The sequence below is a fragment of the Tachypleus tridentatus genome, chromosome 1 (assembly GCF_004210375.1).
Source record: "Tachypleus tridentatus isolate NWPU-2018 chromosome 1, ASM421037v1, whole genome shotgun sequence".
Lineage (NCBI taxonomy): Eukaryota > Metazoa > Arthropoda > Merostomata > Xiphosura > Limulidae > Tachypleus > Tachypleus tridentatus.
This window is the reverse complement of record NC_134825.1, coordinates 4,202,504-4,218,583: the sequence shown is the minus strand read 5'-3', so window position 1 is coordinate 4,218,583 and position 16,080 is coordinate 4,202,504. Positions and strand designations below refer to the sequence as shown.

At 34.3% G+C, this 16,080-nt stretch overlaps 4 non-coding genes across 4 annotated transcripts; all 4 read left to right on the top strand.

The window, feature by feature from the left end:
• Nucleotides 1-712: 712 nt before the first annotated feature.
• Nucleotides 713-794, top strand: TRNAS-GCU (transfer RNA serine (anticodon GCU)). Its single transcript has one exon. It is a non-coding gene; the product is annotated as a tRNA-Ser (tRNA).
• A 3,740-nt stretch (nucleotides 795-4,534) lies between these two features.
• Nucleotides 4,535-4,616, top strand: TRNAS-GCU (transfer RNA serine (anticodon GCU)). Its single transcript has one exon. It is a non-coding gene; the product is annotated as a tRNA-Ser (tRNA).
• Nucleotides 4,617-8,354: 3,738 nt separating this feature from the next.
• TRNAS-GCU (transfer RNA serine (anticodon GCU)) lies at nucleotides 8,355-8,436 on the top strand. The gene has a single exon. It is a non-coding gene; the product is annotated as a tRNA-Ser (tRNA).
• A 3,739-nt stretch (nucleotides 8,437-12,175) lies between these two features.
• Nucleotides 12,176-12,256, top strand: TRNAS-GCU (transfer RNA serine (anticodon GCU)). The gene has a single exon. It is a non-coding gene; the product is annotated as a tRNA-Ser (tRNA).
• Nucleotides 12,257-16,080: the final 3,824 nt, after the last annotated feature.

Below are 16,080 nucleotides of genomic sequence, written 5' to 3'. Positions count from 1 at the left end.
TTATATTACAAATTGTTGACTGTCATAGGAAAGTGTAAATAGAAATATGATTATGTGATAATTACTTAAAAACAGTGAGGCCTTATGAACGAATTAAATTTATCTCGATTTCTATTTGGACAATGAGTAAACCCGTTGGATTCAGCTGATTCTAAATCGTCATTTGTAAACGCGTTTCTCTCTAAATGTATTTAAAGCGTTAAAAGGAGAGGCTTTAGCTCTCTCACTGCTCCTAAGAGGAAGTGATTTGCTGTGGTGAAACGTCTACGACATCAGTATTGGAAGACACGTAACGAGTTATGTTTGTTAGTGAGTTTTTCTCTACAAATCGAGAATGTTTCCCTTTCTTAATGCACTTTAATTATAGAACGATCTGGAATTCTCAACGACGAGGTACACGAAATGAAATGAATATTGAATAGAAGCTTTAATGCGTAAGGGTAGTAACAAACTCGTAATGTTTTTAATAAAAGTCTCCGAGTAAAACGTTCCTTGCGATTATTTGAAAATATCCTCTGTGAGAAAGTATGAGAACATGAGCTTCGTTTGCTGCACGTAGTGCAGGATGAATAGAAACTTTGTTTGTTATTATTCACTTACTTATTATCTCTTTCACAAATACAATAACATCACATTTTAAGAAAGTGTAAAATACTTGACATGAGAAGGAAGGTGAATAATAAGTAACCGTTATTAAAAATCGATGAAGGCGGACGAGGTGGCCGAGAGGTTAAGGCGATGGACTGCTAATCCATTGGGCAATGCCCGCGTGGGTTCGAATCCCATCCTCGTCGGACGTGGGGAGATAATTTTATAGAAAAAGTAGGTGATAAACGAAAAGGGGAGTTCTTTGACCATTTACTGTTAATTTCCAAACAGAAATACACGTTAAACAAGATGCAACGAAAAAGTGCCAAAGAGAATAACACTGTCAAATTCAACATTACGTTTTGACCATTTTTCTTCGGTTGTGTTATTACTCAAATACCAAAATATGTCTTGTTATCGTGTTGTTTTAATAACGATTAACGTACAATTGAGTTACACATATTTCTGTATTAGTTGGTCCTTTGGTTTGAAACGATATCTTTAGTTCACTACTAAAACGTGTAGGAATGGGGCGGATATACAAAACTTGCAACACAAACTCTTATACACATTAAAGAACCAAATATCAAATCATCAAACGGATTTGAGATACACCAGAAGGTGTTAAAGACACACGAACCAAACAACAAGTCAGAAAGCCAATGGAAAACATCAAGCGAGCGTATACTAAAATTCACGAAAAACATTTCTCAGTCTCACTTTGATAAGAGCTTCTAGCGATGAAGCTCACTAAAGTCATAACTGCACCAAATAGAGGAATTACATGATAATGCTACGGTAAAAAAGTTTGTGAAATTATTTATCAACCACTGGTAGTTAACAAATCACAACGAAAAATTCATCATCCACTGACTTTTCACTCTTTTCATCCCATGCATAGCACACGTGCACACTTCAAATTTGCACACACGCCATGAGCGAAGAATATGTACTCAAACACGCTGCTATTCACACGTAACGTAAAATTACGACGCACACCCACAATAATGTTATACATATAGTGTATGAAAACAAATGATTGAAGGACGCATAAATCTTTGGAAGACAGCTCAAGACAATGAGAACAAAATATGTAAAGAAATTGAAAGTGTAGGACTGAGTGCATCAGAAATTGAGGAATCAAAGTGGGAAAAGGCATTTTGTAATAAATCTTCCTATGTACAACCTCACACGTGAATACGTCCAATAGCCGCTCTGTGCCTCCTTCGCATTTCTGAGTTCATGATGTTACACAATTTATGGGCACGTACAAAAGTGTTTCTATGATATTTCTAATTTTGAAAGGACAGTAACTAATCAACGATGTTTATACACTGAAAACACTTTGGGTGTTTTTCACCGCATTTTGATTCACATACAAAGCTAACGTACGAAAACCTGTTGCCTTTTCACGCCATTACAGTAGAAGTGACCAGAAGTTACGACTCTTCACGAATGTCTCGTTCTTCAAGCGTCGTATAAATATACCGTATAGTACATGTACTGCTTCTAAAATTTCGAATTCAAGGAGTCTCTAATCATTATATGACAAGAAAAGAACGTTTAATAAGTTTAATTCATCTGACTTAATGTTTTCACAACTGGAGAAATAAACGAAAATAGGCAAAGACACGATGTTGGACACGTTCCACCGTTAGGTTGTACAAAGAAACTTTAATTACACCATGATTATTCCTTCCTTTTAAAAACACTTTTTTATGTAACCATTCGTACACTTTCATATCTTTCTAAACATCTTTTCCACTTTTGATGATTGTAACTGAATCTATGCGTAAATTCAAGCCGAACAATGATATTAAAAGGTATTCACAAAATCTAATAAATTATACAATTTTGCAATATTCATTCGAACAGAAAGTCCAGTGCTGTAAGTAAAATGAAACTCAGATATGTATTACGGCCAAATCAATCTTCTGCACGCGCAGTTTGTTGGTAACACGAGTCAAAGATAAGCTTTATTTCACTTCTCTTTTTGAACGTACGTTAAAACAATCTGTCACACACTTCCTGTGAATGTACGATGCCCGAGTGTTTGAGAACGCAATAAATCTCCAGTCAACTGATTTATGGCATCTCCATATTTTTAGAGTTTCTTGCGCTTTCTTTCTGTATGAAAGAAAAGAACTGAAACTGTGTTTGACAGAGAAACATATTTAACCTTTACATATTTTAAATTCCTTTTCAAATTAACCACACTTTTACTTTCTCTTTTAATCAATGAAAGAGCTTCACTTTGTGTTAATATTAGTCTCAGGTGCAAAGTTGTATTAGGAAAACGAACAAATTTGAAGATAATGTTTGAAAAGGCTTACTCAAATATTAATGTGAACTATCGGACTTACGTTTTCACTACAACTCGACGTAGGAGTAAGCGCGAACATTTTAAGTTATTCCCCATTCTGACATAAGGACAGCTGATTTTTAAGTAACAAAACTATTAAGAGAAAAGACTTGCCGTTTCATCAGTATTGGTTAGTCTAAGCAAACAACACTTGAAGTTTCTAGCTGAAGTTTCTAAAACAATCGTAAGAGTGGACGGTTTTCTTTGCAAACTTTTCAAGAGATATTTAATAAATTTCATGAAAATATCCTAATTGAAGAGCGTTTAAATTCTCGTCATATCAACTCAAGCTACTGGCATAAATAACGATTCTTGATGTCGGAGTGATGACAAGAAAAATATAAATTTCGTGACGGTATTAGAAAGCAAGTAGTAAGCACTGTATGAGAAAGAAATATCTACCATCATACATTTTAAAGAATCTTGTTAGTATTGTAAAGTCAGGTGTGTTCGGTATAATATCGTTGCGAATTTAAAGCTAACGTGTGTTGCTAGCGAGTATCACTCTCTTATTTTTTATTGTAATTTGTTGGTGATACCTGACAAAAAAAAGTCGAGATATATAATCGAAAACACCTTATGTGTGAAATAAGTACCGATCAAGAAACACCCAAAAGCGATTTAATGTTGGACGTACAGTTATGAACTCAAAATGTCGGCAAAACTGTAACCAACATTTAAATCACTGATAAGAAAATTTCGTCACATATTTAGTCCTTTGGTAGAGAGTCCGCGTGTTTGGTGTTTACAAACGGAGCCTGATAAATGTATTTCCGTATTTTGCTGTTGTTAACTAATATCTATTTTGTTTGAAAGATACTCTATTAAATAATATTATTTCAGGTTCAACATATGTGTGTAGTTGGTCACTGTTATATTACAAATTGTTGACTGTCATAGGAAAGTGTAAATAGAAATATGATTATGTGATAATTACTTAAAAACAGTGAGGCCTTATGAACGAATTAAATTTATCTCGATTTCTATTTGGACAATGAGTAAACCCGTTGGATTCAGCTGATTCTAAATCGTCATTTGTAAACGCGTTTCTCTCTAAATGTATTTAAAGCGTTAAAAGGAGAGGCTTTAGCTCTCTCACTGCTCCTAAGAGGAAGTGATTTGCTGTGGTGAAACGTCTACGACATCAGTATTGGAAGACACGTAACGAGTTATGTTTGTTAGTGAGTTTTTCTCTACAAATCGAGAATGTTTCCCTTTCTTAATGCACTTTAATTATAGAACGATCTGGAATTCTCAACGACGAGGTACACGAAATGAAATGAATATTGAATAGAAGCTTTAATGCGTAAGGGTAGTAACAAACTCGTAATGTTTTTAATAAAAGTCTCCGAGTAAAACGTTCCTTGCGATTATTTGAAAATATCCTCTGTGAAAAAGTATGAGAACATGAGCTTCGTTTGCTGCACGTAGTGCAGGATGAATAGAAACTTTGTTTGTTATTATTCACTTACTTATTATCTCTTTCACAAATACAATAACATCACATTTTAAGAAAGTGTAAAATACTTGACATGAGAAGGAAGGTGAATAATAAGTAACCGTTATTAAAAATCGATGAAGGCGGACGAGGTGGCCGAGAGGTTAAGGCGATGGACTGCTAATCCATTGGGCAATGCCCGCGTGGGTTCGAATCCCATCCTCGTCGGACGTGGGGAGATAATTTTATAGAAAAGTAGGTGATAAACGAAAAGGGGAGTTCTTTGACCATTTACTGTTAATTTCCAAACAGAAATACACGTTAAACAAGATGCAACGAAAAGTGCCAAAGAGAATAACACTGTCAAATTCAACATTACGTTTTGACCATTTTTCTTCGGTTGTGTTATTACTCAAATACCAAAATATGTCTTGTTATCGTGTTGTTTTAATAACGATTAACGTACAATTGAGTTACACATATTTCTGTATTAGTTGGTCCTTTGGTTTGAAACGATATCTTTAGTTCACTACTAAAACGTGTAGGAATGGGGCGGATATACAAAACTTGCAACACAAACTCTTATACACATTAAAGAACCAAATATCAAATCATCAAACGGATTTGAGATACACCAGAAGGTGTTAAAGACACACGAACCAAACAACAAGTCAGAAAGCCAATGGAAAACATCAAGCGAGCGTATACTAAAATTCACGAAAAACATTTCTCAGTCTCACTTTGATAAGAGCTTCTAGCGATGAAGCTCACTAAAGTCATAACTGCACCAAATAGAGGAATTACATGATAATGCTACGGTAAAAAAGTTTGTGAAATTATTTATCAACCACTGGTAGTTAACAAATCACAACGAAAAATTCATCATCCACTGACTTTTCACTCTTTTCATCCCATGCATAGCACACGTGCACACTTCAAATTTGCACACACGCCATGAGCGAAGAATATGTACTCAAACACGCTGCTATTCACACGTAACGTAAAATTACGACGCACACCCACAATAATGTTATACATATAGTGTATGAAAACAAATGATTGAAGGACGCATAAATCTTTGGAAGACAGCTCAAGACAATGAGAACAAAATATGTAAAGAAATTGAAAGTGTAGGACTGAGTGCATCAGAAATTGAGGAATCAAAGTGGGAAAAGGCATTTTGTAATAAATCTTCCTATGTACAACCTCACACGTGAATACGTCCAATAGCCGCTCTGTGCCTCCTTCGCATTTCTGAGTTCATGATGTTACACAATTTATGGGCACGTACAAAAGTGTTTCTATGATATTTCTAATTTTGAAAGGACAGTAACTAATCAACGATGTTTATACACTGAAAACACTTTGGGTGTTTTTCACCGCATTTTGATTCACATACAAAGCTAACGTACGAAAACCTGTTGCCTTTTCACGCCATTACAGTAGAAGTGACCAGAAGTTACGACTCTTCACGAATGTCTCGTTCTTCAAGCGTCGTATAAATATACCGTATAGTACATGTACTGCTTCTAAAATTTCGAATTCAAGGAGTCTCTAATCATTATATGACAAGAAAAGAACGTTTAATAAGTTTAATTCATCTGACTTAATGTTTTCACAACTGGAGAAATAAACGAAAATAGGCAAAGACACGATGTTGGACACGTTCCACCGTTAGGTTGTACAAAGAAACTTTAATTACACCATGATTATTCCTTCCTTTTAAAACACTTTTTTATGTAACCATTCGTACACTTTCATATCTTTCTAAACATCTTTTCCACTTTTGATGAATGTAACTGAATCTATGCGTAAATTCAAGCCGAACAATGATATTAAAAGGTATTCACAAAATCTAATAAATTATACAATTTTGCAATATTCATTCGAACAGAAAGTCCAGTGCTGTAAGTAAAATGAAACTCTGATATGTATTACGGCCAAATCAATCTTCTGCACGCGCAGTTTGTTGGTAACACGAGTCAAAGATAAGCTTTATTTCACTTCTCTTTTTGAACGTACGTTAAAACAATCTGTCACACATTTCCTGTGAATGTACGATGCCCGAGTGTTTGAGAACGCAATAAATCTCCAGTCAACTGATTTATGGCATCTCCATATTTTTAGAGTTTCTTGCGCTTTCTTTCTGTATGAAAGAAAAGAACTGAAACTGTGTTTGACAGAGAAACATATTTAACCTTTACATATTTTAAATTCCTTTTCAAATTAACCACACTTTTACTTTCTCTTTTAATCAATGAAAGAGCTTCACTTTGTGTTAATATTAGTCTCAGGTGCAAAGTTGTATTAGGAAAACGAACAAATTTGAAGATAATGTTTGAAAAAGGCTTACTCAAATATTAATGTGAACTATCGGACTTACGTTTTCACTACAACTCGACGTAGGAGTAAGCGCGAACATTTTAAGTTATTCCCCATTCTGACATAAGGACAGCTGATTTTTAAGTAACAAAACTATTAAGAGAAAAGACTTGCCGTTTCATCAGTATTGGTTAGTCTAAGCAAACAACACTTGAAGTTTCTAGCTGAAGTTTCTAAAACAATCGTAAGAGTGGACGGTTTTCTTTGCAAACTTTTCAAGAGATATTTAATAAATTTCATGAAAATATCCTAATTGAAGAGCGTTTAAATTCTCGTCATATCAACTCAAGCTACTGGCATAAATAACGATTCTTGATGTCGGAGTGATGACAAGAAAAATATAAATTTCGTGACGGTATTAGAAAGCAAGTAGTAAGCACTGTATGAGAAAGAAATATCTACCATCATACATTTTAAAGAATCTTGTTAGTATTGTAAAGTCAGGTGTGTTCGGTATAATATCGTTGCGAATTTAAAGCTAACGTGTGTTGCTAGCGAGTATCACTCTCTTATTTTTTTATTGTAATTTGTTGGTGATACCTGACAAAAAAAAGTCGAGATATATAATCGAAAACACCTTATGTGTGAAATAAGTACCGATCAAGAAACACCCAAAAGCGATTTAATGTTGGACGTACAGTTATGAACTCAAAATGTCGGCAAAACTGTAACCAACATTTAAATCACTGATAAGAAAATTTCGTCACATATTTAGTCCTTTGGTAGAGAGTCCGCGTGTTTGGTGTTTACAAACGGAGCCTGATAAATGTATTTCCGTATTTTGCTGTTGTTAACTAATATCTATTTTGTTTGAAAGATACTCTATTAAATAATATTATTTCAGGTTCAACATATGTGTGTAGTTGGTCACTGTTATATTACAAATTGTTGACTGTCATAGGAAAGTGTAAATAGAAATATGATTATGTGATAATTACTTAAAAACAGTGAGGCCTTATGAACGAATTAAATTTATCTCGATTTCTATTTGGACAATGAGTAAACCCGTTGGATTCAGCTGATTCTAAATCGTCATTTGTAAACGCGTTTCTCTCTAAATGTATTTAAAGCGTTAAAAGGAGAGGCTTTAGCTCTCTCACTGCTCCTAAGAGGAAGTGATTTGCTGTGGTGAAACGTCTACGACATCAGTATTGGAAGACACGTAACGAGTTATGTTTGTTAGTGAGTTTTTCTCTACAAATCGAGAATGTTTCCCTTTCTTAATGCACTTTAATTATAGAACGATCTGGAATTCTCAACGACGAGGTACACGAAATGAAATGAATATTGAATAGAAGCTTTAATGCGTAAGGGTAGTAACAAACTCGTAATGTTTTTAATAAAAGTCTCCGAGTAAAACGTTCCTTGCGATTATTTGAAAATATCCTCTGTGAAAAGTATGAGAACATGAGCTTCGTTTGCTGCACGTAGTGCAGGATGAATAGAAACTTTGTTTGTTATTATTCACTTACTTATTATCTCTTTCACAAATACAATAACATCACATTTTAAGAAAGTGTAAAATACTTGACATGAGAAGGAAGGTGAATAATAAGTAACCGTTATTAAAAATCGATGAAGGCGGACGAGGTGGCCGAGAGGTTAAGGCGATGGACTGCTAATCCATTGGGCAATGCCCGCGTGGGTTCGAATCCCATCCTCGTCGGACGTGGGGAGATAATTTTATAGAAAAGTAGGTGATAAACGAAAGGGGAGTTCTTTGACCATTTACTGTTAATTTCCAAACAGAAATACACGTTAAACAAGATGCAACGAAAAAGTGCCAAAGAGAATAACACTGTCAAATTCAACATTACGTTTTTGACCATTTTTCTTCGGTTGTGTTATTACTCAAATACCAAAATATGTCTTGTTATCGTGTTGTTTTAATAACGATTAACGTACAATTGAGTTACACATATTTCTGTATTAGTTGGTCCTTTGGTTTGAAACGATATCTTTAGTTCACTACTAAAACGTGTAGGAATGGGGCGGATATACAAAACTTGCAACACAAACTCTTATACACATTAAAGAACCAAATATCAAATCATCAAACGGATTTGAGATACACCAGAAGGTGTTAAAGACACACGAACCAAACAACAAGTCAGAAAGCCAATGGAAAACATCAAGCGAGCGTATACTAAAATTCACGAAAAACATTTCTCAGTCTCACTTTGATAAGAGCTTCTAGCGATGAAGCTCACTAAAGTCATAACTGCACCAAATAGAGGAATTACATGATAATGCTACGGTAAAAAAGTTTGTGAAATTATTTATCAACCACTGGTAGTTAACAAATCACAACGAAAAATTCATCATCCACTGACTTTTCACTCTTTTCATCCCATGCATAGCACACGTGCACACTTCAAATTTGCACACACGCCATGAGCGAAGAATATGTACTCAAACACGCTGCTATTCACACGTAACGTAAAATTACGACGCACACCCACAATAATGTTATACATATAGTGTATGAAAACAAATGATTGAAGGACGCATAAATCTTTGGAAGACAGCTCAAGACAATGAGAACAAAATATGTAAAGAAATTGAAAGTGTAGGACTGAGTGCATCAGAAATTGAGGAATCAAAGTGGGAAAAGGCATTTTGTAATAAATCTTCCTATGTACAACCTCACACGTGAATACGTCCAATAGCCGCTCTGTGCCTCCTTCGCATTTCTGAGTTCATGATGTTACACAATTTATGGGCACGTACAAAAGTGTTTCTATGATATTTCTAATTTTGAAAGGACAGTAACTAATCAACGATGTTTATACACTGAAAACACTTTGGGTGTTTTTCACCGCATTTTGATTCACATACAAAGCTAACGTACGAAAACCTGTTGCCTTTTCACGCCATTACAGTAGAAGTGACCAGAAGTTACGACTCTTCACGAATGTCTCGTTCTTCAAGCGTCGTATAAATATACCGTATAGTACATGTACTGCTTCTAAAATTTCGAATTCAAGGAGTCTCTAATCATTATATGACAAGAAAAGAACGTTTAATAAGTTTAATTCATCTGACTTAATGTTTTCACAACTGGAGAAATAAACGAAAATAGGCAAAGACACGATGTTGGACACGTTCCACCGTTAGGTTGTACAAAGAAACTTTAATTACACCATGATTATTCCTTCCTTTTAAAACACTTTTTTATGTAACCATTCGTACACTTTCATATCTTTCTAAACATCTTTTCCACTTTTGATGAATGTAACTGAATCTATGCGTAAATTCAAGCCGAACAATGATATTAAAAGGTATTCACAAAATCTAATAAATTATACAATTTTGCAATATTCATTCGAACAGAAAGTCCAGTGCTGTAAGTAAAATGAAACTCTGATATGTATTACGGCCAAATCAATCTTCTGCACGCGCAGTTTGTTGGTAACACGAGACAAAGATAAGCTTTATTTCACTTCTCTTTTTGAACGTACGTTAAAACAATCTGTCACACATTTCCTGTGAATGTACGATGCCCGAGTGTTTGAGAACGCAATAAATCTCCAGTCAACTGATTTATGGCATCTCCATATTTTTAGAGTTTCTTGCGCTTTCTTTCTGTATGAAAGAAAAGAACTGAAACTGTGTTTGACAGAGAAACATATTTAACCTTTACATATTTTAAATTCCTTTTCAAATTAACCACACTTTTACTTTCTCTTTTAATCAATGAAAGAGCTTCACTTTGTGTTAATATTAGTCTCAGGTGCAAAGTTGTATTAGGAAAACGAACAAATTTGAAGATAATGTTTGAAAAAGGCTTACTCAAATATTAATGTGAACTATCGGACTTACGTTTTCACTACAACTCGACGTAGGAGTAAGCGCGAACATTTTAAGTTATTCCCCATTCTGACATAAGGACAGCTGATTTTTAAGTAACAAAACTATTAAGAGAAAAGACTTGCCGTTTCATCAGTATTGGTTAGTCTAAGCAAACAACACTTGAAGTTTCTAGCTGAAGTTTCTAAAACAATCGTAAGAGTGGACGGTTTTCTTTGCAAACTTTTCAAGAGATATTTAATAAATTTCATGAAAATATCCTAATTGAAGAGCGTTTAAATTCTCGTCATATCAACTCAAGCTACTGGCATAAATAACGATTCTTGATGTCGGAGTGATGACAAGAAAAATATAAATTTCGTGACGGTATTAGAAAGCAAGTAGTAAGCACTGTATGAGAAAGAAATATCTACCATCATACATTTTAAAGAATCTTGTTAGTATTGTAAAGTCAGGTGTGTTCGGTATAATATCGTTGCGAATTTAAAGCTAACGTGTGTTGCTAGCGAGTATCACTCTCTTATTTTTTATTGTAATTTGTTGGTGATACCTGACAAAAAAAAGTCGAGATATATAATCGAAAACACCTTATGTGTGAAATAAGTACCGATCAAGAAACACCCAAAAGCGATTTAATGTTGGACGTACAGTTATGAACTCAAAATGTCGGCAAAACTGTAACCAACATTTAAATCACTGATAAGAAAATTTCGTCACATATTTAGTCCTTTGGTAGAGAGTCCGCGTGTTTGGTGTTTACAAACGGAGCCTGATAAATGTATTTCCGTATTTTGCTGTTGTTAACTAATATCTATTTTGTTTGAAAGATACTCTATTAAATAATATTATTTCAGGTTCAACATATGTGTGTAGTTGGTCACTGTTATATTACAAATTGTTGACTGTCATAGGAAAGTGTAAATAGAAATATGATTATGTGATAATTACTTAAAAACAGTGAGGCCTTATGAACGAATTAAATTTATCTCGATTTCTATTTGGACAATGAGTAAACCCGTTGGATTCAGCTGATTCTAAATCGTCATTTGTAAACGCGTTTCTCTCTAAATGTATTTAAAGCGTTAAAAGGAGAGGCTTTAGCTCTCTCACTGCTCCTAAGAGGAAGTGATTTGCTGTGGTGAAACGTCTACGACATCAGTATTGGAAGACACGTAACGAGTTATGTTTGTTAGTGAGTTTTTCTCTACAAATCGAGAATGTTTCCCTTTCTTAATGCACTTTAATTATAGAACGATCTGGAATTCTCAACGACGAGGTACACGAAATGAAATGAATATTGAATAGAAGCTTTAATGCGTAAGGGTAGTAACAAACTCGTAATGTTTTTAATAAAAGTCTCCGAGTAAAACGTTCCTTGCGATTATTTGAAAATATCCTCTGTGAGAAAGTATGAGAACATGAGCTTCGTTTGCTGCACGTACTGCAGGATGAATAGAAACTTTGTTTGTTATCATTCACTTACTTATTATCTCTTTCACAAATACAATAACATCACATTTTAAGAAAGTGTAAAATACTTGACATGAGAAGGAAGGTGAATAATAAGTAACCGTTATTAAAAATCGATGAAGGCGGACGAGGTGGCCGAGAGGTTAAGGCGATGGACTGCTAATCCATTGGGCAATGCCCGCGTGGGTTCGAATCCATCCTCGTCGGACGTGGGGAGATAATTTTATAGAAAAAGTAGGTGATAAACGAAAAGGGGAGTTCTTTGACCATTTACTGTTAATTTCCAAACAGAAATACACGTTAAACAAGATGCAACGAAAAAGTGCCAAAGAGAATAACACTGTCAAATTCAACATTACGTTTTTGACCATTTTTCTTCGGTTGTGTTATTACTCAAATACCAAAATATGTCTTGTTATCGTGTTGTTTTAATAACGATTAACGTACAATTGAGTTACACATATTTCTGTATTAGTTGGTCCTTTGGTTTGAAACGATATCTTTAGTTCACTACTAAAACGTGTAGGAATGGGGCGGATATGCAAAACTTGCAACACAAACTCTTATACACATTAAAGAACCAAATATCAAATCATCAAACGGATTTGAGATACACCAGAAGGTGATAAAGACACACGAACCAAACAACAAGTCAGAAAGCCAATGGAAAACATCAAGCGAGCGTATACTAAAATTCACGAAAAACATTTCTCAGTCTCACTTTGATAAGAGCTTCTAGCGATGAAGCTCACTAAAGTCATAACTGCACCAAATAGAGGAATTACATGATAATGCTACGGTAAAAAAGTTTGTGAAATTATTTATCAACCACTGGTAGTTAACAAATCACAACGAAAAATTCATCATCCACTGACTTTTCACTCTTTTCATCCCATGCATAGCACACGTGCACACTTCAAATTTGCACACACGCCATGAGCGAAGAATATGTACTCAAACACGCTGCTATTCACACGTAACGTAAAATTACGACGCACACCCACAATAATGTTATACATATAGTGTATGAAAACAAATGATTAAAGGACGCATAAATCTTTGGAAGACAGCTCAAGACAATGAGAACAAAATATGTAAAGAAATTGAAAGTGTAGGACTGAGTGCATCAGAAATTGAGGAATCAAAGTGGGAAAAGGCATTTTGTAATAAATCTTCCTATGTACAACCTCACACGTGAATACGTCCAATAGCCGCTCTGTGCCTCCTTCGCATTTCTGAGTTCATGATGTTACACAATTTATGGGCACGTACAAAAGTGTTTCTATGATATTTCTAATTTTGAAAGGACAGTAACTAATCAACGATGTTTATACACTGAAAACACTTTGGGTGTTTTTCACCGCATTTTGATTCACATACAAAGGTAACGTACGAAAACCTGTTGCCTTTTCACGCCATTACAAGAGAAGTGACCAGAAGTTACGACTCTTCACGAATGTCTCGTTCCTCAAGCGTCGTATAAATATACCGTAGAGTACATGTACTGCCTCTAAAATTTCGAATTCAAGGAGTCTCTAATCATTATATGACAAGAAAAGAACGTTTAATAAGTTTAATTCATCTGACTTAATGTTTTCACAACTGGAAAAATAAACGAAAATAGGCAAAGACACGATGTTGGACACGTTCCACCGTTAGGTTGTACAAAGAAACTTTAATTACACCATGATTATTCCTTCCTTTTAAAAACACTTTTTTATGTAACCATTCGTACACTTTCATATCTTTCTAAACATCTTTTCCACTTTTGATAAATGTAACTGACTCTATGCGTAAATTCAAGCCGAACAATGATATTAAAAGGTATTCACAAAATCTAATAAATTATACAATTTTGCAATATTCATTCGAACAGAAAGTCCAGTGCTGTAAGTAAAATGAAACTCAGATATGTATTACGGTCAAATCAACCTTCTGCACGCGCAGTTTGTTGGTAACACGAGCCATAGACAAGCTTTATTTCACTTCTCTTTTTGAACGTACGTTAAAACAATCTGTCACACATTTCCTGTGAATGTACGATGCCCGGGTGTTTGTGAACGCAATAAATCTCCAGGCAACTGATTTATGGCATCTCCATATTTTTAGAGTTTCTTGCGCTTTCTTTCTGTATGAAAGAAAAGAACTGAAACTGTGTTTGACAGAGAAACATATTTAACCTTTACATATTTTAAATTCCTTTTCAAATTAACCACACTTTTACTTTCTCTTTTAATCAATGAATGAGCTTCACTTTGTGTTAATATTAGTCTCAGGTGCAAAGTTGTATTAGGAAAACGAACAAATTTGAAGATAATGTTTGAAAAAGGCTTACTCAAATATTAATGTGAACTATCGGTCTTACGTTTTCACTACAACTCGACGTAGGAGTAAGCGCGAACATTTTAAGTTATTCCCCATTCTGACATAAGGACAGCTGATTTTTAAGTAACAAAACTATTAAGAGAAAAGACTTGCCGTTTCATCAGTATTGGTTAGTCTAAGCAAACAACACTTGAAGTTTCTAGCTGAAGTTTTTAAAACAATCGTAAGAGTGGACGGTTTTGCTTTGCAAACTTTTCAAGAGATATTTAATAAATTTCATGAAAATATCCTAATTGAAGAGCGTTTAAATTCTCGTCATATCAACTCAAGCTACTGGCATAAATAACGATTCTTGATGTCGGAGCGATGACAAGAAAAATATAAATTTCGTGACGGTATTAGAAAGCAAGTAGTAAGCACTGTATGGGAAAGAAATATCTACCATCATACATTTTAAAGTATCTTATTAGTATTGTAAAGTCAGGTGTGTTCGGTATAATATCGTTGCGAATTTAAAGCTAACGTGTGTTGCTAGCGAGTATCACTCTCTTATTTTTTATTGTGATTTGTTGGTGATACCTGACAAGAAAAAAGTCGAGATATATAATCGAAAACACCTTATGTGTGAAATAAGTACCGATCAAGAAACACCCAAAAGCGATTTAATGTTGGACGTACAGTTATGAACTCAAAATGTCGGCAAAACTGTAACCAACATTTAAATCACTGATAAGAAAATTTCGTCACATATTAAGTCCTTTGGTAGAGAGTCCGCGTGTTTGGTGTTTACAAACGGAGCCTGATAAATGTATTTCCGTATTTTGCTGTTGTTAACTAATATCTATTTTGTTTGAAAGATACTCTATTAAATAATATTATTTCAGGTTCAACATATGTGTGTAGTTGGTCACTGTTATATTACAAATTGTTGACTATCATAAGAAAGTGTAAATAGAAATATGATTATGTGATAATTACTTAAAAAAAGTGAGCCCTTATCAGTGATGTGGAGAAAACCCACTTGTTTAGAAATTTATATGCAAAAACGGCTCGTTTGGGTTGAGAAAATATTTTACATAGAAGAGCGAACAACGTTTCGACCTTTTTCGGTCATCGTCAGGTTCACAAAGAAAGAGGTAAGTGACCGGAAGCTGACCACATGTTTGAAAGGGGTTGTGTAACTGAGTGTCGGAATGTAGATGGCGGTGTTAGATTAAACGTTTAGATTAAAATAAACATTTAATAACACAATTAAGAAAAATATTTTTATTATGTAATTAAAATACAATTATTTAAAAAAAATTCTTTTTCTACTACAAAGACTTTATACAAGATAAATATTAATTATAAATAGAGAAGATTTTATTCTGATTATATATTTATCTTATAAGTATTAATTAGAAAAAAAAAAACAGAATAAAATTGTTCTATATGTTCATCTATGTGACCCTGAGATTACGGGTCGAGTGCTTTGACCATCGACTCATGCCGGGCTGTATATTCTTTCATTATTTAAATGCTAGGTTTGCTTTGAATTTCGCGCAAAGCTGTTTGAAGACTATCTGTGTTAGCCATCCATAATTTAGTAGTGTAGGGGAAAGCAACTACTCATCACTACCTACCTCCAACTCTTGGGCTACTCTTTTATCAACGAATAGTGGGATTGACTGAAAAATTATAACGCTCCCATGGCTAAGAGGAAACG